This window comes from Elaeis guineensis, chromosome 7 (assembly GCF_000442705.2).
Source record: "Elaeis guineensis isolate ETL-2024a chromosome 7, EG11, whole genome shotgun sequence".
NCBI classification, from domain to species: domain Eukaryota; kingdom Viridiplantae; phylum Streptophyta; class Magnoliopsida; order Arecales; family Arecaceae; genus Elaeis; species Elaeis guineensis.
Window position 1 is genome coordinate 38,875,057 of NC_025999.2, and position 27,340 is coordinate 38,902,396.

The window sequence follows — 27,340 nt, forward strand, 5'->3', positions numbered from 1 at the left end:
ATCGTGTTTCAATTTAGCAAAACCTTGGCCAGGATAGTCTTTGTGAAGAGTCACAGGACTGTTTGAGTTGAGCATGATTCGGATGATCTAATCAGGGTTGACAGTTTAACTCTGAGTTGTGCTATACACGGGGGTCAAAAGGGATGATTTATACAGTAACCATATTCGTGTAGGTTCTGAATATTGCGATTGCGACTATTCGACCTATCCAGACGTCGGGTACCATTGCTAGATGGTCACTTCGATTAGTACAAAAATTAGTTCCTATGCTATCGGCTTAGGTTCGAACCTGCGGAGTCACACACATTAGAGGTTCCTATCTGATCTGATGGCTGGTGAAGAGTCCCACTGGATTGGGACTCTTCAACCAAGAGTCCTAATGCTGTGGAGACTCTGAGTCCTATGTCTCTGGGACACTGTGATTGAGAATCAGAATTCTCTGATCATGAGTTTCACACATTTTGGGTACCGGGGTCAAGAGTCCCACTGATTTGGGACTCTTTGATCAAGGTTTCATATCGATGGACTTTGATGCCCGATTGCCCATCGGATTTGGACTCAGTATTTATGAGAAGTTTAATTAGTGATTTGATTACTAATTAACTCAATTTGATTGAGTAATTATTTTTAGATCAAGTCCAATTGAATTGGATTCAGTTGGGTTTGACCCGATTAGGTTAAGAGTTGACCTAATCGCCAAGGTGGTTTGATCCCTGATTTGATCAGGGGTTGGGCTTAGTCAATTTCTGATTTGATTAAGACTTTATTGAGCCTAATTAAGCTTAATTGTGTTGGGTTTAACTTAGTCTAATTGTGCCTAGCCTATTTTAATAAGGTTGGTTCAATTAGGTTGATTTAATATTTGAAACCACCTTGACTTATCTCCCTGCGCCACCTCACCTTACCTGCACCTATTTGAATTCATGAGAAACAAGTTCTCATAAATTTTCTCCCATGCAGAAGCCTTCTCATGCCTCACCTTTGTGCACCATTTTGAGTGGATAAAGATTGATTAGTTGGCCATTCAAATTCAAATGATGTTTGAATTTGAATGAGCAACTAATCCCATGCGCCACCTTATCCACTTGTGTGCCACTTGCTCTACATGAGAAAAAATTTCTCGTGTAAACTCTCTACGCACAAAGAAGCCCACGCCCCTCTCTTCTCACATCTTGAGTGGATAAAGATTGGTTGGTTAGCATTTGAATTCAAATTCGATTTGAATTCAAGTGAGCAACCACCTAGCTTTATCCTCTCACGCAGTGAAAATGCAGTGAAGATGCGGTCTTGCACTATTTTAAAAAGAAAAAAAAGGTAGGGCATGCGCACATCTGATCTGTGAGAGAAAGGGTGGTGTGAGAAAGACTCTGTGCATGAGAAAAGAAAAGAAAAGAAGAGAAAAAAAAAGAAACAGAAAGGATGCAGGGTTTTTCTGAGAGTACCCTAGGGTTTCTGCCTAGGGTTCGGGAAGTGAGAAGGTGAGCTACGAGTGTCGTGAGTCTACCAAACTTCAGGAAGAGCTTCATCAACCTCTCTACTATCTCTGCTGATGATCCAGAGTATTCAAAGAATCGACAGACATCGATCGAAGGAGTTCGATCAGCATTAGCCGTCAAAAGGGTTCTGCAATGAACTAGAATTCGTAAGGAGCCGATCAGATCGGGAGCTTCGTGTGGATGATCCACGGAGGTTAGACATACTGTGTGGCTACATTACAATAATCAAACCTTTTCGACGGTAATCAGACTGCAACGATCGACTACCTACGCGAAGGTAATGTGTTCTGAACAGATAACAGTAAAATATTTACTGTAGAAGTTTAAATTTCAAATTTAAATGCATGCTATATATATATCATATTTAGATTTTATGTAGGTTTAATATATATTAATTAATTAGATTAATTAATAATTTTTACTGTATAATTATAATTTTAAAAAATCTTAAAATTATCGTTTTACCCTGTACTCAAATTCCCACAAATGGTATCAGAGCGAGGTTCTAAAATATGATATACATTTGCATGTGTAGATTAAGTAGTAATCTAAAAGTTTAAATTTAAAATTTAAATTTAAAATTTAAAATTTAAATTTAAAATTTAAAATTTAAAATTTAAAATTTAAATTTAAATTTAAAATTTAAAATTTAAAATTTAAAATTTAAATTTTAAAATTTAAAATTTAAAATTCAAAATTCAAAAATTTAAAATTTAAAATTTAAAATTTAAAATTTAAAATTTGAAATTTATTTAAAATTTCAAATTTGAAATTCAAAATTTGAAATTCAAAAATTTAAAATTTGATATTTAAAATTTATTTAAAATTTAAAATTTAAAATTTAAAATTTAAAATTTAAAATTTAAATTTTAAAATTGGTATATTTAGATATACTTGATCCAAGTAGCAAGTAGTCTAATTGGGTTGGTTGCCATGGTCGTCCGATCATAGGAGAAAAGTAGGGTTTAAAGGCCCTCTCCTTCCATTCGATGGGATTCTCTTATGGCGGTAGGGGTGCCGAGCGATTATATCCCATGCAGAAGAAGTAGTGAAAGAACTTAATTGTAAAGGTTCCATTATGAAATTTATCGTGAATGTGTTAGATTAGATCTAAAAGAATATTCATGATTTATTTTGATTGAGTTATTTTTTGTTATGTAATTAGCAATAGGATTGCTGTTTAAGAAATATGCTGATCAGTTTGTGAAATGAGTCAACACATTTGGTGAACAGAAAATAAAATCTTTCAAATTTAAAAATTATTTTTGAAATGCCAAACCCTGACCCATCAGTCCAAATACTTAATTAAAAGAATTAAGTGTTGTCTAGTTGGTCTAGAATTGTGAATTAAGACCTAAGACAATTGCATAAACTTGTGGGTCAATGGGTTAGATGGATTAGGTCCATAATTGGGTTAGACCTAAGGTTAGCTTAAAGAAATAGACTAAATTAGAGTAATTGATCAAATCTAATCAAAAGTTGAATTAGATTAGGTCAAGGATACTCTAGACTCAACTCCAATAGTTGTAGTAGAATGGGTCCATGTCTTTAACTAGACCAAGATGGACTTAATTCATGGCTACACGGTGGAACCCTATTTACTAAGTTGATCAAATTAAAACTAATGAACTGGTTGGTGTCTAAGGTAAGTTTGGCAGTTTGACCAGTGATTTTTAAGTGGGAGCTACTCGTAGTGATTCGATCTCTAACAAGTTAATGGCTTATCCCCACCACTAATCTCACTTACCTGGCCAACCTGGTGAATTAGGTTTTGATTAGATCACTTGGTGATTAGGGCTCACCCATGTCATTAGGTAAATCAGTTTGACTGATTTAGGTGCTCCTAATGCCAGCTTTAAGTAAATACTTTTTAATTTGACTTGGTGAAGTCAGTGGGAGGATTGAAATTGGCTGGATATTTTCTTTTCATCTATTCTTTAATAAAATCCTCAAAAAAAAAATTATTAGATCCTAAAAATGATTAAGTTATATTGATAACTAAGTCATAGCCTCCCATTAAGTGAGTGATAATGAGTCCATTAGTTTAATAATCATTGGAGGCCCAAAGGCCTGGTGCTTATTGACTAATGGAATTATCATTCATAGTATGATAATTTGGTTTGAGTCTTTCTGATGGTGGTTAGGTTGGCCGACCAAAGTCGGGCTTGATCATTTATTGGTCAGATTCACCAAATCAAATCATGTTAATGGTTGGACCTAACCAGATTTTTTCAGTGGAGGCCAAAGCCTACTGATTAGGTTTTGGGGCAAAATTAATTACCAGAAGTTATTTAGAGAAACAACTGTGTTGGTGCAAAAATCTGCTTGCACCGGAGAAGCTGGAGTCGGGGAAGCCGCGGTCGCCGCCGGGACCTGCAAGGGAAGTCTAAACTGGAGGTGGGGTTGCTCCGGCAAGACCCTCTGATGCTCAAGTCAGTTCTCTGCCTCAACAAGAATGGAGCGCTCGAACGGAGAATTCAGCAGAGTTTTGAGATAAGAAATGAGCTTAGAGAATAACGTATCTGGGTCCCCCCTTTTTATAGGCGGGGGAGGTAACGGATTGATGGCGACGTTTGTAACCGTCTGGTCGTGGGCCGCCCATAGTCAGGGGGAATTTATTGCGAAGGGTAGTGGAGCGGAATCGTGGCTATCGCCGTAGCTCGCCACATGGAATCAGTTGCGAGGAGTGGAGCAGCGTCCGTTGTCGTGACTTGCCAGCGGATGGGAGAATCGCCCGGTATCCATTGCAGGAGGTGGAGCAGGATCGTGGCTGTTATTGTGGCCTGCCAGGGGGTAGTGGAACTGTGCAAAATCCGCCACAGAAGTGGAGCAGAGCTGCGACGGTTACTGCGGCCTGTCAGGGAGTGATGGAGCTGCACGAAATCCGCCACAGGAAGTGGAGCAGAGCCGCGACGGTTACTGCGGCCTATCAGGGAGTGATGGAGCTGCACGAAATCCACCACAGGAAGTGGAGCAGGATCGTGGCCGTTAAAACAGCCTGTCAGGGAGTGCAGATCCATCGGCTGAAGCCCGAAAGTGGTCGGAGCTGATGACGGAGTTCGGCTCCCGTAGGAGTCCGGGCGGAGTCCTCTGCAACTAAAGTCAGGTGGAAAGTCCGGCTCCCGTGGGAGTCCGGACGGATCTTACCGGCAATCGAGTCAGCGATGGAGCCCGGCTCTTGTGGGAGTCCGGTCAGAGTCCCCCTTGCGGTTGAAGTTGTCGTCAGAGTCCGGCTCTCGTAGGAGTCCGGACGAAGTCTGTCTGCAGCCGTTGGAGTCGAGGATGAAGCCCGGCTCCCATAGGAGTCCGGGCGGAGTCTTCCTGCAATCAAAGTTAACGGTGAAGTCCGACTCCCGTAGGAGTCCGGACGGGGCTTACCAGCAGTTGATGTCGAGGATGGAGCCCGGCTCCCGCAGGAGTCCGGGCGGAGTCAACTTGAGGTCGGAGTTGTCGGCAGAGTCCGGCTCCCATAGGAGTCCGGACGAAGTCTGTCTGCAGTCGTTGGAGTCGAGGACGAAGCCCGGCTCCCGCAGGAGTCTGGGCGGAGTCTTCCTGCAATCAAAGTTAAAGGCGAAGTCTGGCTCCCGTAGGAGTCCGGACGGGGCTTACCAGCAGTTGATGTCGAGGATGGAGCCCGGCTCCCGTAGGAGTCCGGGCGGAGTCAACTTGAGGTCGGAGTTGTCGGCGAAGTCCGGCTCCCGTAGGAGTCCGGACGAAGTCTGTCTGCAGTCGTTGGAGTCGAGGACGAAGCCCGGCTCCCGTAGGAGTCCGGGCGGAGTCTTCCTGCAATCAAAGTTAAAGGCGAAGTCCGGCTCTCGTAGGAGTCAGAACGGGGCTTACCAGCAGTTGATGTCGAGGACGGAGCCCGGCTCCCGTATGAGTCCGGGCGGAGTCAACTTGAGGTCGGAGTTGTCGGTGGAGTCCGGCTCCCGTAGGAGTCCGGACGAAGTCTGTCGTTGGAGTCGAGGACGAAGCCCGGCTCCCGTAGGAGTCCGGGCGGAGTCTTCCTGCAATCAAAGTTAAAGGCGAAGTCCAGCTCCGTAGGAGTCCGGACGGGGCTTACCAGCAGTTGATGTCGAGGATGGAGCCCGGCTCCCGTAGGAGTCCGGGCGGAGTCAACTTGAGGTCGGAGTTGTCGGCGAAGTCTGGCTCCCGTAGGAGTCCGGACGAAGTCTGTCTGCAGCCGTTGGAGTCGAGGATGAAGCCCGGCTCCCGTAGGAGTCCGGGCGGAGTCTTCTGCAATCAAAGTTAAAGGCGAAGTCCAGCTCCCGTAGGAGTCCGGATGGGGCTTACCAGCAGTTGATGTCGAGGACGGAGCCTGGCTCCCATAGGATTCCGGGCGGAGTCAACTTGAGGTCGGAGTTGTCGGCAGAGTCCGGCTCCCATAGGAGTCCGGACGAAGTCTGCCTGCAGCCGTTGGAGTGAGGATGAAGCCCGACTCCCGTAGGAGTCCGGGCGGAGTCTTCCTTTGAGGTCGGCATCGCGAGCGGAATCGTTGATTCTGTTGAGGACTTCGGCTGTGGGTATTTTATACCCAACAAACTGGTTATGAACCTACCCATAGATGCACATGGGTTGACCAACCAAAGTTGGGCTCCTGTGTAGTCTGTGTGGATTCTAGTACCCACTAAGGAATTAAAGTAATTTTTCGAATTGAAGGTTGAGGCTACCAATTCATAAAAATACTGGAAGAAACTTTAGACTAAAGTCCAAGTCTTTAGTATTAATAATTTATGTACTAATATAGGTCTGATTTTTTTTATGCAGCTATGGCCACTACCCTATCGCTTCGGTCATTATTAGATAATGACAACCTCATGGGACCTAATTTTGATAGCTGGTATCGAAAATTAAAAATCATCCTTAAGCATGAGCGGATCCTTTATGTAGTAACGGATCCGGTACTTGAGGAGCTAGCCCTGAACGCTAGAGGGACGGTCCGAGACACTTACCAGAAGTGGCTCAACGACTGCACCAACGTTCGGTGCATAATGCTGGCGGCAATGAATGATGAGTTCAGTCGCAGGTTCGAGAACGCCCAGCCATAGGAGATGCTTCAAATGTTGAATGACTTTTTTGGCACGCCTGACGATATTGAAAGGCACAAAACTAGTTGTGCCATTTTCAATGCTCGGATGAGGGATGGAGCCTCAGTCACTGATCATGTACTGTACATGATCGAAATGATTGAGCACCTAAGTAAATTGGGTTTTTCCCTGCACAAGCAGCTCGGTAAGGATGCGATCCTTAATTCTCTGCCCAAGTCCTTCCTTCCCTTCCTTACTCATTTTCGAATGACAAAGCCTGCAGTGAACTACCACAGCTTGTTGGGGTTGCTGCAGAACTTTGAGAAGGATCACCAGCTCTATAAGGAGTCAGTGAATGTTGTGGGAGGGTCTTCTTCTGGTCGTCGACCCTTTAAGAAAGGGAAGAAGAATAAGAAGAAGAAGAATAAGAAGGTGCAGCTGCATGTTGGGACGTCTGCACAGGGTCAGATCAAGAAGTGCAAGCTCGACCAGAGCCAGGCGAAGTGCTTCTTTTGCAAGAAGCAGGGGCATTGGAAGAGGAACTATCCTCTATACATTGCCTCACTGGATCCGAAAAGGCCAAAGAAGAAGCAAGGTACTTATATGATAACACCTTGCAACTTTTCCATTTGTGATACTACTGCCTGGGTATTGGATACCGAAAGCTCTTATCATATTTGCAATTCAATGCAGGGTCTGCAGGTCAGTAGGAGATTTGATGAAGGCGAGAGGTTTCTGAATTTTGGAGATGGAACCAAAGTTTCAGTTCTAGCATTAGGAATCATGATCCATGTAATCAATTCTCAAAATATAATTCTGAGTGAATGTCACTATTGTCCAAGTTTTTTATTAAATATTATTTCTGTAGGCCTTTTGGCCTGAACGGTTATCAATTTTTAATAAAGGAAAATATTTATAATATCATTTTGAATAGTGTTACAATGTTTATTGGACAACTTTATAATGGAATTTACTTTCTATCACAACCTGTTAATGTGGTTCAAACCTCCGGTAAATGCCCTAGAATAGATAATGTGTCAGAAGTCTACCTTTGGCACTGTAGGCTAGGTCATATCAATAAGAACAGGATAAACAGGTTGGCTTAAGAAGGAATTCTTGAAGTAGGTGATTGTGAATCACTTCCAACCTGTTAGTCCTGTCTTCTTGGTAAAATGACCAAGTCACCTTTTACTGGAAAATGTGAGCGAGCCAGTGAACTCTTGGGTCTGGTACATTCTGATGTATGTGGACCCATGAGCTCAAGTGCAAGAGGTGGATATTTCTACTTCATAACCTTCACAGACGACCTATCGAGGTATGGGTATGTCTATTTAATGAAGCATAAGTCGGAGTCGTTTGAAATGTTCAAACTATTCCAAAATGAGGTAGAAAAATAAATTGAAAGTGTATTAAAACTCTTCAATCTGATTGAGGAGGTGAATACCTTTCCAATGAGTTTCTGACATATCTTGGAGAGAATGGGATTCTCTCTCAATGGACTCCTCCTGGAACACCACAGCATAATGGTGTATCTGAAAGGAGGAATCGGACCTTGTTGAATATGGTTCGATCCATGATGGGGTTTGCTGGTCTACCGATCTCCTTCTGGGGATATGCACTCGAATCAGCTTGTTACCTTCTAAATAGAGTTTCGAGTAAGTCTGTAACCAAAACGCCATATGAGATATGGATAGGACGTAAGTCAGTACTCTCGCACCTTAGGGTTTGGGGGTGTCCAGTTTATGTTAAATGTTTAATTACGGATAAGCTAGGACCTAGGTCTGACAAGTGTAATTTTATAGGATACCCAAAAGAGACCAAAGGGTATTATTTCTATCTGGCTAATGAGCAAAAGGTGTTTGTCAGCCTTAAGGCAATCTTTTTGAAAAAAAAGTTCCTTGGTGAAGGGACTGTTGCCTTTAAGGTCGAACTTGATGAAGTTTGACAAGTAGAAAAATCGACACAAGTTGCTAACCTGAATCGGATTTGATTAGATCAGATCCGGAGCCCATTGTTCAAGCACCCATAAGGTGATCTGGTAGAGTACCACATCAACCGGACAGATACTATAGTTTCTTGATTTGGGATGACGATCCTATCGAACTTGATGAAAATGATGAGGATTCGATCACCTATATGGATGCAATGCAGAGATCCGACTCTGAAAAATGGCTAGAGACCATGAAATCCAAAATGAAGTCCATGAAGGTCAACGATGTGTGGACATTGGTTGACCCATCCGAAGGAGTAAAACTCATAGGGTGTAAGTGGGTCTTCAAGAGGAAGAGGGGTGCAGACGGAAAGGTGGAAACCTATAAAGCCGGTCTGGTTGCCAAGGGATATCGTCAATGTTATGGTATAGACTATGACGAGATATTTTCTCCTGTGGCAATGCTCAAATCCATTCGGATTATGCTTGCGATAGCTGCCCATCTGGACTAGAAATCTGGCAGATGGATGTGAAGATAGCTTTCCTAAATGGAGAGCTGGATGAAGAGGTGTATATGATACAACCTGAAGGATTCACATCCACTGATGAGTCTAAGGTGTGCAGACTACAGAGATCCATTTATGGACTTAAGCAGGCATTCCAGAGTTGGAACATATGTTTTGATAGGATGATCAAGATGTATGACTTCATTAAGAACGGAGAAGAGCCCTGCATTTATAAGTGGGCTAATGGTCCAGTAGTGGTATTTCTTGTATTGTATGTGGATGATATTCTCTTAATCGAAAATGATATCCCTACATTACAGGGAATAAAGATTTGGCTGTCGTCACAGTTCTCCATGAAGGATTTGGGAGAAGCTTCCTACATCCTAGAGATGAAGATCTATAGGGATAGATTTAAAAGGTTGCTTGGTTTATCCCAATCTACGTACATAGATACTATGCTGAAGAGGTTCAGCATGGAGCATTCCAAGAAAGGCTATCTACCGATAGGCCATGAAATTTTTCTCTCGAAGAGGGATTGTCCGACAACACCTCAAGAGAGAGAGCGTATGGGTAGGATTCCATATGCTTCGGCAGTGGGATCTATCATGTACGCCATGACATGTACACAACCAGATGTGGCATACTCACTACGGGTAGTGAGTAGATACCAATCTGATCCAGGGAAGAATCACTGGAAGGTTGTTAAAACCATCCTGAAGTATTTAAGAAATACTAAGGACCAGTGGCTTATTTATGGTGAATCGAACTTGAGACTTATAGGATTTACAGACTCTAGTTTCCAGTCTGATCACGATGATAGCAAAAGTGTGTCAGGATTTATTTTTACCCTTAATGGTGGGGCTATCTACTGGAAGAGTTCCAAGCAACACACAGTGGCTGATTCAGTTTGCGAGGTGGAGTATGTCGCTGCATCAGATGCTGCCAAAGAAGCGGTGTGGCTGAGGAAATTCATCACCGAGCTCGGAGTAGCATCCTCCCTTGTTGGTCCAGTTCTGCTCTACTGTGACAGCTTTGGAGCCATTGCTCAGGCGAAGGAACCCAAGGCACACCAACGGACGAAGCATATTCTGCACCACTACCATCTCATCCGAGAAATTATGGATCGAGGTGACGTCGACCTTCAGAAGATCGACGAAAAGGAGAACCTGGCCGACCCATTCACTAAAGCTATTGCGGTGAAGGAGTTCGATGACTACAAGTCGAAGATGGGTATTAGATACTGTACCGATTTGCTTTAGGCCAAGTGGGAGATTGTTAAAAATAGTATCCCAAAGCCAATCGTCATCCTGTTGACAGTTGTGCTCATTTTTGTATATGTACATGAATTATGAATTAATAAAAATTATTTTGATATTTTTCATCACAAAATGTTTCATCTTCTAATGAAGTCCTATGTTGTGGTGAAGTCCTTAGGACTATTTAGACTCGACAAAGGAGGATTTGTCATTTAGTCCTTAAATCTGTTCACGACCAAATGATACATTGTTATCAAGAATGATAACATTTATCAAGCATAGATCGTTGTGTGCCATATAGGTTGGTTGTCCTCTTAACCAATGAGTGTGGAGACACTGGTATGGCATACAGGTGAGATGTAAGGGTACATCTGCACTGAACGTGACCGACTTCGGAGCTATTTCTGCTGTCAAGATTTGCTCCGATGGAATATGGATATAAATATTCCTCTGATCTGAGACCGCCATGGTGACTTGCAAGCAACTCACTGCACTTAGGCACTGGACTACCTGAATTTCTAATTCAGTGATGGAAGGCTGCTAGGTGTAGTCAAGTACTTGACTTATCGGTGCGTGTGTCAAGATGGGATTGATCACTCTAGTTCAGGAGCTGTGTACAATCATATTTCAATTTAGCAAAACCTTGTCCAGGGTAGTCTTTGTGAGGAGTCACAGGACTGTTTGAGTTGAGCATGATTCGGATGATCTAATCAGGGTTGACAGTTTAACCCTGAGTCGTCCTAAACACAGAGGTCAAAAGGATAAATTATACAGTAACCATATTCACATAGGTTCTAAGTGTTGCGATTGTGACTATTCGACCTATCCGATCATCGGGTACCATTGCTAGATGGCCACTTCGATTAGTACAGGAATTGGTTCCTGTGCTACCGGCTTAGGTTCGAACCTATGGGGTCACACACATTAGAGGTTCCTATCTGATCTGATGGTTGATGAAGAGTCCTAATGCTCGTGGACTATGAGTCCTACATGTCTGGGACTCTGTGATCGAGAATCAGGATTCTCTGATCATGAGTCCCACACATTTTGTGTACCGGGGTCAAGAGTTCCACTGGTTTGGGACTCTTCGATCAAGGTTACATATCGGTGAATTCTGATGCCCGATTATCCATCGAATTTGGACTCAATATTTATGAGAAGTTTAATTAGTGATTTGATCATTAATTAACTCAATTTAATTGAATAATTATTTTTGGATCAAGTCCAGTTGAATTGGATTCAGTTGGGTCTGACTCGATTAGGTTAAGAGTTGACCTAATCCTCGAGATGGTTTGGTCCCTGATTTGATCAGGAGTTGGGCTTAATCAATTCTTGATTTGATTAAGATTTTATTGAGCCTAATTAAGCCTAATTAAGTTGGGTTTAAATTAGTCTAATTGGGCCTAACTTATTTGGTTCAATTAGGTTGGTTTAAATAATGAAACCACCTTGACCCATTCTCCCTGTGCCACCTCACTTCCACTGCGCCCATTTGAATTCACGAGAAGGAAGTTCTCATGAATTTTTCTTCATGCAAAGCCCTCCTCATACCCTACTTTAATGCACCAAATGAGTGGATAAGGATGATTGGTTGGCCATTCAAATTCAAAACAAAGTTTGAATTTGAATGAGCAACCAATCTTAGCACCTTGACCTTATCCTCTTTTAGCACCCCATTTATTACACGAGAAAATGTTTCTCATGAAATCACTCACACACAAATTAAGCCATGCCCTCCTCTTCTCATGCCCTTAGTGGATAGGGATAAATTGATTTCCATTTGAATTCAAAATTTAATTTGAATTCAAATGTGCAATGACTCATCTTTATCCTCTCACGTGGATAAGACATTTGACATTGTTTTAAAAGGAGGAGAAGAGTGGGGCGTGTGCAAGAAAAATTTTGGAGAGAAAATCTGGGCATGAGGAATCCTTGTGTGCAAGGTGAAGGTCTATATCCTTCCAAGAGAAAAAGAAAGAAAAGAAAAAAAAAAGTGTGCGCAGGGTTTCAGTGAGTTCTTCAGGGTTTCAGCCTGGAGTTCGGGAAGTGAGAAGGTGAGCTACGAGTGTCATGAGCCCACCAAATTTTAGGAAGATCTTCAACATCCTCTCAAGCATGTCTGTTGATGATCCAGAGCATCTAAAGAATCGACAGACATCGATCGAAGGAGTTCGATCAGCATCGACCGTCGAAAGGGCTCTACAACGAGCTAGCACTCATGAGGAGTCGATCAGACCGGGAGCTTCATGTGGACGATCCGTAGAGGTCAGACATGTTGTGTGGCTACATCGTGATGATCAGACTCTCTCGACGGTGATCAGATTACGACGATCTACTACCCGCACAAAGGTATTGTATTTTGAACACATTACAGTAAAGTGTTTACTGTTCAAATTCAAATTTTAAATTTAAATACATGCATGCTATATATCATATTTAGATCCTAGTGTAGGATAAATCTTTATTAATTAATTAGATTAATTAATAATTTTTACTGTAAAATAGTGATTTTGAAAAAGTTTTAAAATTACCATTTTACCCCTGCACTGAATTTTCCCCATAAGCCCCACATCCCTCTCTTCTCCTCACCCTCTTTTCTCCCTTGGAGCATCAACACCCCAAGCTTGGGCATCCTCTTTCTTCCACGCCCAAAGGTTGTTGGGTATCTCTCTTATTTGCTGCTTTGTAGTCTTTGGTTGCTCCATAATTTAGAGAAGAAAAAGTAATAGAAGAAGAGAAGAAGAAGATCAAGGAAAGGATCAAAGAGTTAATCATAGTCCAAGCTACGTTCAGATTCATAGGCTGATTTTTTTTTTGAGAAGAAAAATCAATATTAAGAGGGCTATTCTAGGTTGATCCTGAATAGATACCTATAGAGGTCAGATACTTTCATGGCTAAGAAAGAGCCTCTTCTCTTTCAGATCCAAATTTGAAGAAAAAAATTATGAAATAGGTATGTGATTCGATCACATATTCAATTTTAGCATATATTCAATTTCAGCATATGAAATAGATCCTTATGGTTTATATTTTATGCATGCATGATATAGATTAAAAGAAGCTTTAATCTTCTATTCTACTACCATATTTAGAAAAAAAATTGAAACATATATGCATACCCCAATATAGAAATTCCAACATGCATATGGTTACCGCATAATTCATCCCTTTGACCCTGAATGCTTTAGGATGATCAATAGTTAACTGTCAACCCAGAGTGTTTCATCCACATTGTATTTCATCTATTCAAATTCATCTCATTGATTACTCTAGCCAAAGTTTTACTAAATTGAAATACAGTGATATATTAGCTCCTATAATCCGAAGGGGTCAATCCCATCTTTATCCACACACAGACTTTTCAAGTATTTGACTGTACCCAGTAGCTTTCCATCACTGTATTAGAAATCTAGATAGTCCGATACCAAAGCACAGTGAGTTACTTACAAGTCACTATGGTGATCTCAGGTTTGATGGACACTTATGCCCATATGCTTCGTGAGTAGCTCTTAACAGCAAAATGCTCAGTAGGTGAGTACCTGTTCAGTGACGATGTACTCCTACATCTCACTTGCATACCATATCAGTGTCACCATATTTCTTGGTTAAGAGGACAATCAATTCATATGGTACATAATGACCTTCACTCGATAAACATCATCTTCTTCTAATCACGTATCATTTGGTCGTGAACATATTTAAGAACTTTACGATAAATCCTCTCTTTATTGATTACTAACATAGTTCTAAGGACTTCATCACAATATGAGTTCTACAAAAAAAATATAACTTTATGATGAATAATGTTAAAATAATTTTTATTTATCAATAAATAATTCATATACAAAGAGAAACTCAATTGTCATTTGATTGATTTTAGGACACAATTCCTAACAACTCTCACTTGGACTAAAGTTAATTGGAGCAGTATCTTATACCCATCTTCCATTTGAAGTCATCGAATTCTTTGATCTCGAGAGCTTTAGTGAAGGGGTTGGCTAGGTTCTCCTTTCCATCGATCTTCTGAAGCTTGATGTCATCTCGATCCATGATCTCTCGTACCACATGATGGTAGTGCAAAATATGCTTGGTGCACTGGTGTGACTTTGATTCTTTTGCCTGAGCTATGGCATCAGAGCTATCACAGTATAGTAAGATAGGATCAACAATAAAAGGTGTAACTCTCAGCTTGATGATGAATTTTTGTAACCACACTGTCTCCTTTGCAGCATCCGATGTAGCAATGTATTCCATTTTGCAAATAGAATCGGCCACAGTATGTTGCTTGAAACTCTTCTAGTAAATAGCTCCTCCATTTAATATAAATATGTAGCCTAACACGCTTCTACTGTCATCATAATCTGACTGAAAACTGAAATCAGTATATCCCATAAGTTTCAGATCAGTATCTCCATAGATAAGCCACTGGTCTTTAGTATTTCTCAAATACTTAAGGGTTGTCTTCAAAACCTTCCAATGATTTTTTTTGGATTAGACTGGTACCTATCACTATCCCTAGTTAATAGGCCACATCCAGCCTCGTACACATCATGACGTACATAATAAATTCCACTACTGAAGTATATGGTATTCTATTCATACGCTCTCTCTCTTGAAGGGTTGTCGAACAATCCTTCTTGAAGAAAATAATTCCATGACCTATCAGAAGACAGTCTTTCTTGAAATTCTCCATATTGAACTAATTCAATATGGTATCAAAGTACGTAAATTGAATGTCCAAGCAATCTTCTAAATCTATCCCTATAGATCATCATCCCTAGCATGTAGGATGCTTTTCCCAAGTCTTTCATAGAGAACTGTGATGATAACCATAGCTTCATACTCTACATAGTCAGGATGTCATTTCTTATTAACAGTATATCATCTACATACAGTACAAGAAAGATGACTACAAAATTAGTAGCCCATTTGTAGACGCAAGGCTCTTCTTCATTCCTATCAAAGCTATACATTTTGATCACCTTATCAAAATGCATATTCCAACTCCTAGACACCTGCTTAAGTCCATAAATAGACCTATTCAGCTGCACACCTTAAATTTATCTGTGGATGTGAATCCTTCAGGTTGTATCATATACACCTCTTCTTGCAGCTTGCCATCAAGATAAGCGATTTTGACATCCATTTGTCAGATCTCATAATTTAAGTGAGCAGCTATAGCAAGCGTAATCTAGATGGACTTGAGTATTACCATAGGAGAGAATGTCTCATCATAGTCAATACCATAATATTGATGATAACCCTTGACAATCAGACAAGCTTTATAGATCTCTATCTTCCCATCCGCTCCTCTTTTTCTTATAAAAATCTACTTACACCCTATGGGTTTTATCCCTTCGAGAGGATCAACTAGTATCCATACATTATTGATCTTCATAGACTCCATCTCAGACTTCAAGGCCTCAAGCCACTTTTGAAAGTCGGACCTTTGCATGGCTTCCATATAGGTGATCGGATCCTCATCGTTCTCATCAAGTTCAATGGGGTCACCATCCCGAACCAAGAAATCATAGTATCTATTCGACTGATATAGTACTCTATCAGATCTTCTCAATAGTGCCTCTACTGGCTTCGGATTCAATTTTTCAATCAAATTTAATTCTGTGTGTCTTGATCCTTCCACCTCTTGAAGTTCGCTAAGTTCAATTTTAAAGGTATGAGCTCTCTTTCCCTAAGGAACTTTTTTTTCAAAAAGACTGTCCTACTGCTGACAAATACCTTTTATTCTACAGCAAGGTTTAGAAGTAGTACCCTTTAGTTTTCTTTGGGTACCCTACAAACAAATATTTATCAGACTTTGGTCCAAGCTTATTTGTCTTCAAATGCTTAATATTGTAGGATTTCAGGGTGGGCATGCACAGTGAAAATATAATGGATTTCAAAATTTTAATAAAGAAATCTTAAATATTAAACCCTTAAACCAGTGTCTTCTTGATGATTAATAATCATATATAACATAAATTCAAGATTAAATTTAAGTTATAGAAGAAAACCTACAGTGCTTAATCCAAATTTCAGCATAACCTCCACCAGGCGCCCAAGTGTTCGCCCTCCAATGATGATCCACACAGGGCTATGATTAGGACACCAACTCTTTGAGAGGATTCCTCCTCCAAAATTTTCACTCTGAAAATTTTTTTGAACACCAGGACCTCAAGACCCTCTTCCTCTTGTCCTAGCTTTCCTATCCTACCTTTCTTCTCTCCTTGTCTTCCTTAATTCTCTTCCTAGACTCTTGTCCTAAAATCGGACTTGTCCTTACTATTTTTGAACTTGTCCTAACAAGAGAAGGAAGAGACTAATTGGACAATAGGAAGAGGATATTAGAAAAAAAAGAGAAATTGAAAATCTGAATGAATCCAATCCCCTGGTGCACCCCCTTTTAAATACTTAGTGATGGGTTGCCTTCGGGAATTTTTCGCGTCTCTTCCACGTGCCATCTCGCATCCATCAGAAAATCTAATGCCTCCTGATGAATTTTCATGCCCATCTGGAAGTTTTTGACACATGACAATAATCAAAAAAAAGTCCAAGAGATGCTTCATGCAGAAGGACTCTTCGAAATATTTTTCTCGATGATTCTCCGATGAGTCGCATAGTTTCCCATGGCATAATTTTTTTCCACCACCCATCAATGTAATTTTGTCCATCAAATAGCCAAAAATGAAGGTACTAACATGAGAATATTGTGGAAAAAAAATTTAGATTAAGAAGTGATGTGACAAATGGGTTAGAGTCCTTCACAAGTTGGACTCTTGGTTAGGCATATGGATCAGGCTGACAGGATTTCTAACTTCAACGAATTTCCACAATTAAACCAAAAGGAATTTTAACTTCAAAAAAATTAATTATGATGAAAATAAAGTTAGAAATTATCCAAAAATTTATTTCATCATGGAATATAGGATAAGCTCGAGGATGAGGTGTCCCATCTCATGGGATGCGAAAGCTGTTTCTGCACACAAAAACTGCACCCACACACAAGAAAAATTCTTGACTCGTGGAGACTTGGTTTTCTTACTTCAAATTTTTCGTACATCAACCAAGAGCTGAACCAACTCAAACCCAAAATTTATTTAAATTAATTTATCTTTAATTAGCCCAATCTGGAATCAATTTTAAACTCGATTCGAAACAAGGAGCTAGTTTTTTGCAACATGTGCTAGCATGTCAATTTTGCAAACATGATCTAATCCAATTAGACCCCTGATCAATACTCTTTGTGTGTGACCCATTAAATTTCACATCTAGCCAATAATAAGTTTGAGTTTAAGTCGATTTGATTTGATTAGAATTTAATCTAACTGATCTAGATCCAATCAAGCTAACCTGATTTCAGCAATTAGAACTCTTTCTAATTGGTGATTGAATTAAACTCTTTAATTCGATCAAATCCACAAGACAAGATTGACGTCTAGCAATGTATCTTATCTACCTAAAAGATATAAAATTTTTTATGAAAATATCAAAAATACCTTTCAGTGAAAAGTTATCGTGCAATTTGATCCTGCGATCTCCCTACACCCCGAATATGACTCTGAATATGGAATGATATCAAATCCAATATCATACTCATATTTCTCTCAACTTATATGATGATTCAATTAATGACATATTGAAAATTCTTTCTAATTTTTATTCTACTTTGATCAAAGGCTTCCTGAATCATTAATCGATCAGAGCAAGTAGGATGCGATCTTTTCTTACCATGAGTGATCGATTCCATGTTGACCTACTCACAACCTCTATACACATTCTACGATATCTAGAACACCCCATGCATGACTAAGTCATGAATGAGTATGAATTAAAAAATATGGATTCATGTATACAAGGTTCTATGGTAGTCTTAGATCAAAGGATTACATGCACAACTCCCACTATAAGAAAACATCTTTTGACAGGTAAGTAAATTCCATAAGATGTTTCTTAAGTCGGATCAATTCAGTGAACTCATTCTCTAATGAGCACCCACTTTCTTGTATTAGTGTCTTACACAAGTGGCTTATGAGATCTGCCATCCTCTCCATCGAGCATACATAGAAAGTGCTAATCTATCCAGAATATTGATCTCCAACTCAATGCTCTTGTGACTAGGAATATTCTAAATCAGGACTTTTAGGATTTTAGATCTCATAGGTATGATCTCATCATAATCCTAAACCCATTTTTCTGATTTATGGAGTTCATCATAATCATTACTAAAATAAAATACAGCATATGATGAAAAATACCTTTTATTATTTAAAGAGTCAATACATAAGTCTGGAAGATTATAAGGAAAATCCATCAAAATATAAATTTCGATTGGCTTGTAGGGCATATTTCTTTCAATCTCCCACTTGCACTAATGCCAATCGCCCTTATATTTTATCTCCATACAATCGAGATGGCGATCGAACTGCTACTATGGTAGTGCATTAGTGAATGGGTCTGCTATATTATTCTTTATTTCTACTCGTTCAATGACAACATCTTATCTTTCAATTATTTCACAAATGAGATGGAAGCGTCTTAGAATGTACTTGGATTTATGATGAGATCTTAGTTTCTTTACTTGAGCAACTGCTCCAGTATTATCACAGTAAAGTGTTACTGGATTCTTAATCTCAGGAACGACACCCAACTCAGTGATGAACTTCTTCATCCAGACAGCTTTCTTGACAGCTTCACTTGTAGCTATATATTCTGCCTCAGTGGTTGAGTTAGCTACAGTCTGCTGCTTAAAATTTTCCAACTAACAGCTCCACCATTAAGAGTAAAGACATACCCTGAAGTGGACTTGCTATTATCAGGGTCTGATTGGAAACTAGAGTCAGAATAACTTTCTAGTTTTAAATCAGATCCTTCATACATCAGAAAAATATCTTTAGTCCTTCTTAGGTACTTAAGAATATTTTTCACTACTTTTCAATAATTCTCTCCTGGATCAGCCTGAAATCTACTAACTATGCCTAAAGCATAGACAACATCAGGCCTAGTATATAGCATAGCATATATGATCGACCCTACTACCGAAGCATATGGAATAGAACTCATTCTATTTCTCTCTTCCAGTATTTTAGGAGACATCCTTTTAGAGAGATGTATGCCTTGACTCATGGGTAAATAACCTCTTTTACTTCCATCCATGCTAAACCTCTTTAGCACTAAGTCTATGTACTTGGATTGGGACAAGCCTAACATCCTCTTAGATCTATCCCTATAGATCTTTATACTTAGTATATAGGATGCTTCATCCAAATTCTTTATAGAAAACTTTTTTGATAGTCATATCTTGATCGATTGTAATATTGGGATATCATTCCCACTAAGAAGTATGTCATCTATATATAAAACTAAGAAGACAATGGCACTCCCACTAGTCTTCTTGTATACACAAGGTTCATCCATATTTTTGATAAAGCCAAACTCTTTGACTGTAACTTCAAATTGAATGTTCCAACTCCTCGAGGCCTGTTTTAATCCATAAATAAATTTTTTAAGCTTGCATATCTGATTTTCTCTCTTTTTTGAGACAAACCCTTCTGACTGAGACATGTAAATCTCTTCCTTAAGTTAACCATTAAGGAAGACAGTCTTCACATCCATTTGTCAAATCTCATAATCATGGTATGCTGCTATTGCAAGCATAATCTGTATAGATTTGAGCATGGCAACAGGTGAAAATATTTCATCATAATCAATACCCCGTTTTTGCCTGAAACCTTTAGCTACTAACCTAGCTTTATAGGTTTCAACTTGGCCATCTACTCCAATCTTTTTCTTATAGACCCATTTGCATCTAATAGGGGTCACACCCTCTGGTGCATTAACCAAAGTCCACACTTGGTTGGAATACATGGAGTCCATTTCGAATTTCATAGCCTCTAGCCATTTGTCTGAGTCTCTTCTCATGATGGCTTCCGTATAGGTCAAAGGTTCATCATTCTCAATGTGTGGGCTTCATTATTCTCAATAACGAACCCATACCTTATAGGTGCATTCCACACCCTATCCGACCTTTGGAGAGGAGGTGTACTTTATATTTGTACTTCATTAATGGATATTTTTGATTGAGGATCATCTTGTGCTTGCATTTGTAGGTCTTAAACTTCTCCAAGTTCAATTTTCTTCCCACTACCTCTTTTTGGGATAAACTCCTTTTCCATAAAAATGGCATATTTACTGGTAAACACCTTATGTTCAGTAGGATGGTAAAAAAGGTATCCTATACTCTCTTTTGAATGTCCTACAAACAAGCATTTATCTATCCTAGCACTCAGCTTATGTCCAAAATTTCTTTTAACATAAGTTGGACAGCCCCATATCTTAAGATACTTAAGATTAGGCTTTTTTCCACTCCATATCTCATATGGAGTGCTTATCACTGATTTTGAAGGTACTCTATTCGAGATATAGACAGTAATTTTTAGGGCATATCCCTAGAAAGAAATTGGCAAATCTGTAAAGTACATCATGGACTGCACCATATCTAATAAAGTACGATATCTCTTTTTTGCTACACCATTTAGCTATGGTGTATAGGGAGGGGTCCATTCTGAGAGAATTTTATTATCTCTTTTTTGCTACACCATTTAGCTATGGTGTATAGGGAGGGGTCCATTCTGAGAGAATTTTATTTTCTTTAAGATGATCTAAAAATTTATTGGATAAGTATTCTCCTCCTCAATCAGATCAAAGGATTTTAATATTTTTTTTAGTTTATTTCTCGACCATACTTTGATACTCTTTAAATTTATCAAAGGCTTCGGAATTATGTTTCATAAGATACACATATCCAAACCTAGATAAATCATCAGTGAACATTATAAAATAAGAGTATCCTCCTCTAGCTTCTATTGTCATAGGACTACATACATCAATATGTACAAGTCCTAATAACTCATTTGTCCTTTCTCCATGTCCACTAAATGGAGTCTTAGTCTTTTTTTCCATAAGACAAGATTCACAAGTACCTAATGATTCATAATCATAAGGATCAAAAAACTCTTGTTTGTATAACTTGTTAATTCTTGTCTCACTTATATGACCAAGTCGACAATGCCAAAGTAAAGTATTATTCAACTCTTCTCTCTTTCACTTTTTACTTTCATTAATATGAAAAATATTATCATTAGATAGAATTAGAAGACCATTATTAATAACGCTATGACAAATAATTTCATTAGAAGAAGAAATTGAGTAACTATTGCTCTTTCCATTTATTTCATAACCTCGTTGCAATAGTAACGATACAGATATAATATTTCTAATGATCTTAGGCATATAATAATAGTTTTTTAGTTTTAAGATCTTTTCATAAGGTAACTTTAACATATATGTCCTTACAGCCTCTGCTTGTATTGACTCTCCTCCAGCACCGTAGAGCTCGAAGTCACCCTTCTTCAGCACTCTAATGTTCTGCAGCCCCTGCAATAACTTGCAGATATGAGAACCACAGGCGGTATCCAATACCCAAGAGTCTGAATTGGAAGAACTTAATGACAAAATAGTATGTATCTCATACATATCTTTTGGTGCATCGCTTGTACCTATCTTTATAGTTGCAAGATATAACTTGCAATTTCTTTTTCAGTATCCTACCTTGCCGTAGTAAAAGCAGGTACCATGTCCGGAGACTTTCTTCTCCTTCTTCTTCATCTTGCCACCCTTAGGATTCAGTGCTTTCTTTGAACCCTTAAAACTTGACATCTTCTTAAAGGTTTTACCCACAAGAAGAAGTGGAGCCTTTTCTTTCTTAATATGGCTCTCAGATGTCTTAAGCATATTTAACAGCTCAGGCAAGGAGGTATTCAGTTTGTTCATATGATAGTTCACAACAAACTGAGGGAATGACTCGGGGAGAGATTGCAGGATCAAATCCTGACTTAATTCTCCATCCATCATAAAATCAAGTTGACCCAATCTAGTGATCAGATCAATGACCTTCAGGACATGATCTTGTACGGATGATCCTTCAGTTATTCTAGCATGGAATAACTGCTTAGATATCTCATATCTAGTAGTTCTACTCTGTTCTCCATACAACTCTTTAAGATTGAGGAGTATGGATTGAGTATCCATGCTCTCATGCTGTCTCTATAACTCATTGCTCATAGAGGCCAGTATGATGCACTTGACAGTCAAACTGTCATTCTTCCACATCCTGTATGTGGATACCTCCTCTTCTGTGGCATCATCCCCAACCTCTTGTGGTTCAGAGATGTCAAGAATATAGGAAAGCTTCTCCTGAGCGAGTATGATCTTTAAATTCTTCAACTAGTCCACATAATTGGGATCGATCAACTTGTTGGAATCTAAAATTTCTTGCAATGATAGTGAAGATGCCATTTATAGAATTTAATCTACAATAATTAAAGAATATTACATAAGCAAATAACTCATATTAACTCATACAATTAAATAAGATCTTTAGATTTAATTATGCCTCCCACTATTTTATCGAATGTCATAACCCTCTACTATGATGAACAAGACATATTTCATATTTATCTTAATGGGATTGAGACCCTAATTCCTCATAATGAACTTATGTTAACACAACAAACCCTTATGAGTTCATAGGTACGAAACTCTTTCCAATTGCATCTCATATAATTCTCAATATTATATCTTGGCCTCTAAAATATTATTAGCCTTGTGTTAATACTACAAGCTATAATATTTTAGTTAAGTTAGATCCTTCATTTCAATACAGTCAAATTCTAATATAACTGTCCTTGTGTTAACACAACAAAGTAATATATTCAAAATTACCGTAAGCATCTTCTATGCACCAGAATTATGTTATATCAATCTTTATGACAAGCCTTATGTTAACACAACAAACTAGCCATAGTTCATGATGTAACATTAACCTAGCATGAAGGAAGGCCCTTAATAGTATTTTCAATATTAGAATTTTTTAATATCAATATCGCTTAATCAAATTAGCCAGGTAAGTAAAGTGGGGGTTCCCCCATTGCTTTTCTTGGACACCAATAATTTGGCCAGATCAAACAACAGAACCAATTAAAATACCACCTATAGCACTTTTCTAGACACCAATTGATTAATTGATCAAGAATTGGTTAACCCATAGTTGCATATCACTACCATTTAATATAATTTTCTAATGAGGGCTTTTATTTGGTCTCATGCACATTCTAACTACATAATACCCATTTATGTATCAAAATTAAAACTTTCTACATGTGCAAGTGTAACATATGGACATTCATCATCCTAGGACAATTTTGCAGCATAACCCCATTATGCTAGGATAATCTTATGTCAAGATGATGAAGTGGTGAATCATATATGTATTATTTCATATCATCATATGAAAGCATAAATCATTTTATAGTATAAATCATACTATGGATCATATAAATATTATGTATATATGATTGAACCAAACAAGGCTGGCTCTAATACCACTGTAGGGTTTCAGGATGGGCATGCACAGCAGAAACATAATGGATTTCAAAATTTTAATAAAAAAATATTAAATATTAAATCCTTAAATTAGCATCTTCTTGATGATTAACAATCATATATAACATAAATTCAAGATTAAATTTAGGTTATAGAAGAATACCTGCAGTGCTTAATCCAAATTTCAGCATAACCTCCACCAAGCGCCCAAGTGTTCGCCCTCCAACGGTGATCCACATAGGGCTATGATCAGGACATCAACTTTTTGAGAGGATTCTTCTTCCAAAATTCTCACTCTGAGAAATTTCTTGAACATCAGGACCTCATGACCCTCTTCCTCTTCTCCTAGCCTTCTTATCCCTACCTTTCTTTTCTCCTTGTCTTCCTTAATTCTCTTCCTAGATTTTTATTCTAAAATCAGACATATCCTTACTATTTTTGGACTTGTCTTGACAAGAGAAGGAAGAGACTAATTGGACAATAGGGAGAGGATGTTAGAAAGAAAAGAGGAATTAAAAATCTGAATGAATCCAATCCCCCGGTGCACCCCCTTTTAAAAACCTAGCGATGGGTTGCCTTCAATAATTTTTCGCGCCCCTTCCACGCACCATCTCGCATCTATCAGAAAATTTCATACCTCCTGATGAATTCTCATGCCCATCTGAAAGTTTTTGACATATGGCAATCATCAAAAAAAAATCCAAGAGATGCTTCATGCAGAAGAACTCTTCGAAACATTTTTCTCGATGATTCTCCGATGAGTTGCATAGCTTCCCATGGCATAATTTTTTTTTACCACCCATCAATATAATTTTATCCATCCAATGACAAAAAATGAAGGCACTAACATGAGAATGTTGTGGAAAAAAAATTTAGATTAAGAAGTGGCATGACAAATGGGTTAGAGTCCTTCACAATTTGGACTCTTGGTCAGGCACATGGATCAGGCTGACAGGATTTCCAACTTCAATGAATTTTCACAATTAAACCAAAAGGAATTTTAACTTCAAAAAAATATTTTATAGTCAAAATAAAGTTTTAAATTATTCAAAAATTTATTTAATCATGAAACATAGGATAAGCTCGAGGATGAGGCATCCCATCTCCTGGGATGCGAAAGCTATTTCTGTACATAAAAACTGCACCCACGCACAAGAAAAATTTTTGACTCATGGAGACTTGGTTTTCTGGCTCCAAATTTTTCATACATACATCAAAGGGCTGAACCAACTCAAATCCAAAATTGGTTTGAATTAATTTAGCTTTAATTAATCCAATCTGGAATCAATTTTAAACTCGATTCGAAACAAGGAGCTAGTTTTTTGCAACATGTGCTAGCATGTCAATTTTGCAAACATGATCTAATCCAATTAGACCCCTGATCAATACTTTTTGTGTGTGACTCATTGGATTCCACATCTAACCAATAATAAGTCTGAGTTCAAGTCAATTTGATTTGATTAGAATTAATCTAACCGATCTAGATCCAATCGAGCTAACCTGATTTCAGTAATTAGGGCTCTTTCTAATTGGTGATTGAATTAAACTCTTTAATTCGATCAATCCCATAAGACAAGATTGATATCTAGCAACATATCATGTCTATGTAAAAGATATAAAATTTTTGATAGAAATACCAAAAATATCCTTCAGTGAAAAGTTACCGTGCAATTTGATCCTGCGATCTCCTTACACTCCGAATATGACTCTAGATATGGAATGATGTCAAATCTAATATGTTGCCCAGCTATGCAACCCAAGAGGGGGGGAGGGTGAATTGGGTTTCTAGAAATTTTAAACTTAACTTTTAATTTATGAAGATTATTTAACAATAGCAAGATAAGTAAGAAGAGTGTAATTAATTCAAGGCCAATGGTTGAATGCAAGAATGCAAGAGAATAGCGAAGTTCTAAAGAAGAGCAATTAGGCACAACACAAACAAGAGGGTTAATAGTGGTTCGGTGCCAACCTTGCACCTACATCCACTCCCCAAGCTCCTACTTGGAAATTTCAATCCACTAACTTGTATTCAACCTGAATACACTCGTCGAAAACTCCGACTCTAGCTATCCCAAGCTAGTCCACTTATTTTTCGAGTACAAGCCAACCCAATACAATCTGATTCAAAGTTTGGATCAACCTTCCCTCATTTTGGAACCCTTCCAAAATAAAAACAATAACTCAAAAGGAGTATTACAATTAACAGCATAGAAAATATAAAGGAAGCTCCTTTAATGAGCGAATGAAGCTTTAAATACACTTTACTCAAATAGAAGAAAGCTCTTTCTGATTTTCTCAAGGTGGTTGGAGACTTGAATGAGCACTTGAGGAGTTGGTGAACTTGAATTAAAAGCTTCTTGAATGCTTTCAGTGGACTCTTGCTTAGGGCTGAAAAGTTGCTTGAAATCCTCTTTTAAAACCCTTCTCTTTTTCTCTATATATTGATTCCCTCCTTTAAGTCCCTTTATATATCTTCAAATAGAGGAGGAGAGTAATCTGGACTGAAATAGAGCCGTTAGACCACATTAAATGAGCATTAAATACAAATAAAATGGGTGAAAAACTAGCCATTGCGGAACTTTTTCGTCACAGGAGTCGACTCATAGGGTCGACTCATGCTCATGGGTCGACTCATAGGGTCGACCTCTGTGGAAAATAGCAGAAAATAATGGTTCTGTAATTTTAGCCTAAAAGAGTAGAGATCGACTCATGGGGTCGACTCATGCCTGGGGGTCGACCCATGGGGTCGACTCACAGACTGTGCCAGCCAAAAAATCTTGCGTGCCATTCAGCTCTTTAAGCCATGAGTCGACTCATAGGGTCGACTCAAAAATAAAAACCTGATTTTCTTGCAAAATATACTTCCAAAAATATTAAAATTTTCTCTAATAGACTACACATCTTTTGTTCTTATTCTTGAGGCTTCTAAATCAGGTATTGATGAAATTATGATTTTGCTCCTGAAATGCAATAAGTCTTTTTTCAAGCTAAAATCATTAGTAATCCTCTCAAATACTTTGTAATCATCATAATCAATCCAAGGAGCAACAATCTCTCCCTTTTTGATGATGACAAAATATTTGAGCAAAAGCATATATAAAAATTAAACATGAATTTCAAATTTATAAAGATGCATCACTTAAATATCATAGCCAAGTATTGGAACGAAATGCATCATAAGTAGTTTTAAGATAGATTTGAAATTTGCTATAAAGTTGAAATCTATTTATAAATTTAAAATTTGCTTATAGTTTAATCTGTATTGCTTGTATTGCACAATCTTGATTTCAATTTTTGAAATTTGCTTATAAATTTGAGATTTGCTTATAGTTCAATCTGTATTTTTCTCACAGCAGATGTTTAGAACTTTTGCTCAATCTTATCAATCTTGATTCTCTACTCTCCCTTTTTGACAGCATCAATCTTGATTCTCTACTCCCCCTTTTTGAACATATCTTCTATTCCTTCTTTTTGATGGGTTCAATTTTAGTTCTCTAGCTTCCTTCTTTAATTGCTTATTACTTTACCATTTTGTATTGCTTATTCTTTACTCCCCCTTAATATAGCAATCGTAAAAGATATATCAATTTGCTCATTTAAAAGATATTGCTATTCAAGTTTTTCATAATTTAAAAGTAATTCAAGTGGATCACATTCAGAGATATTCATTGAAAGTCAAAGTGTA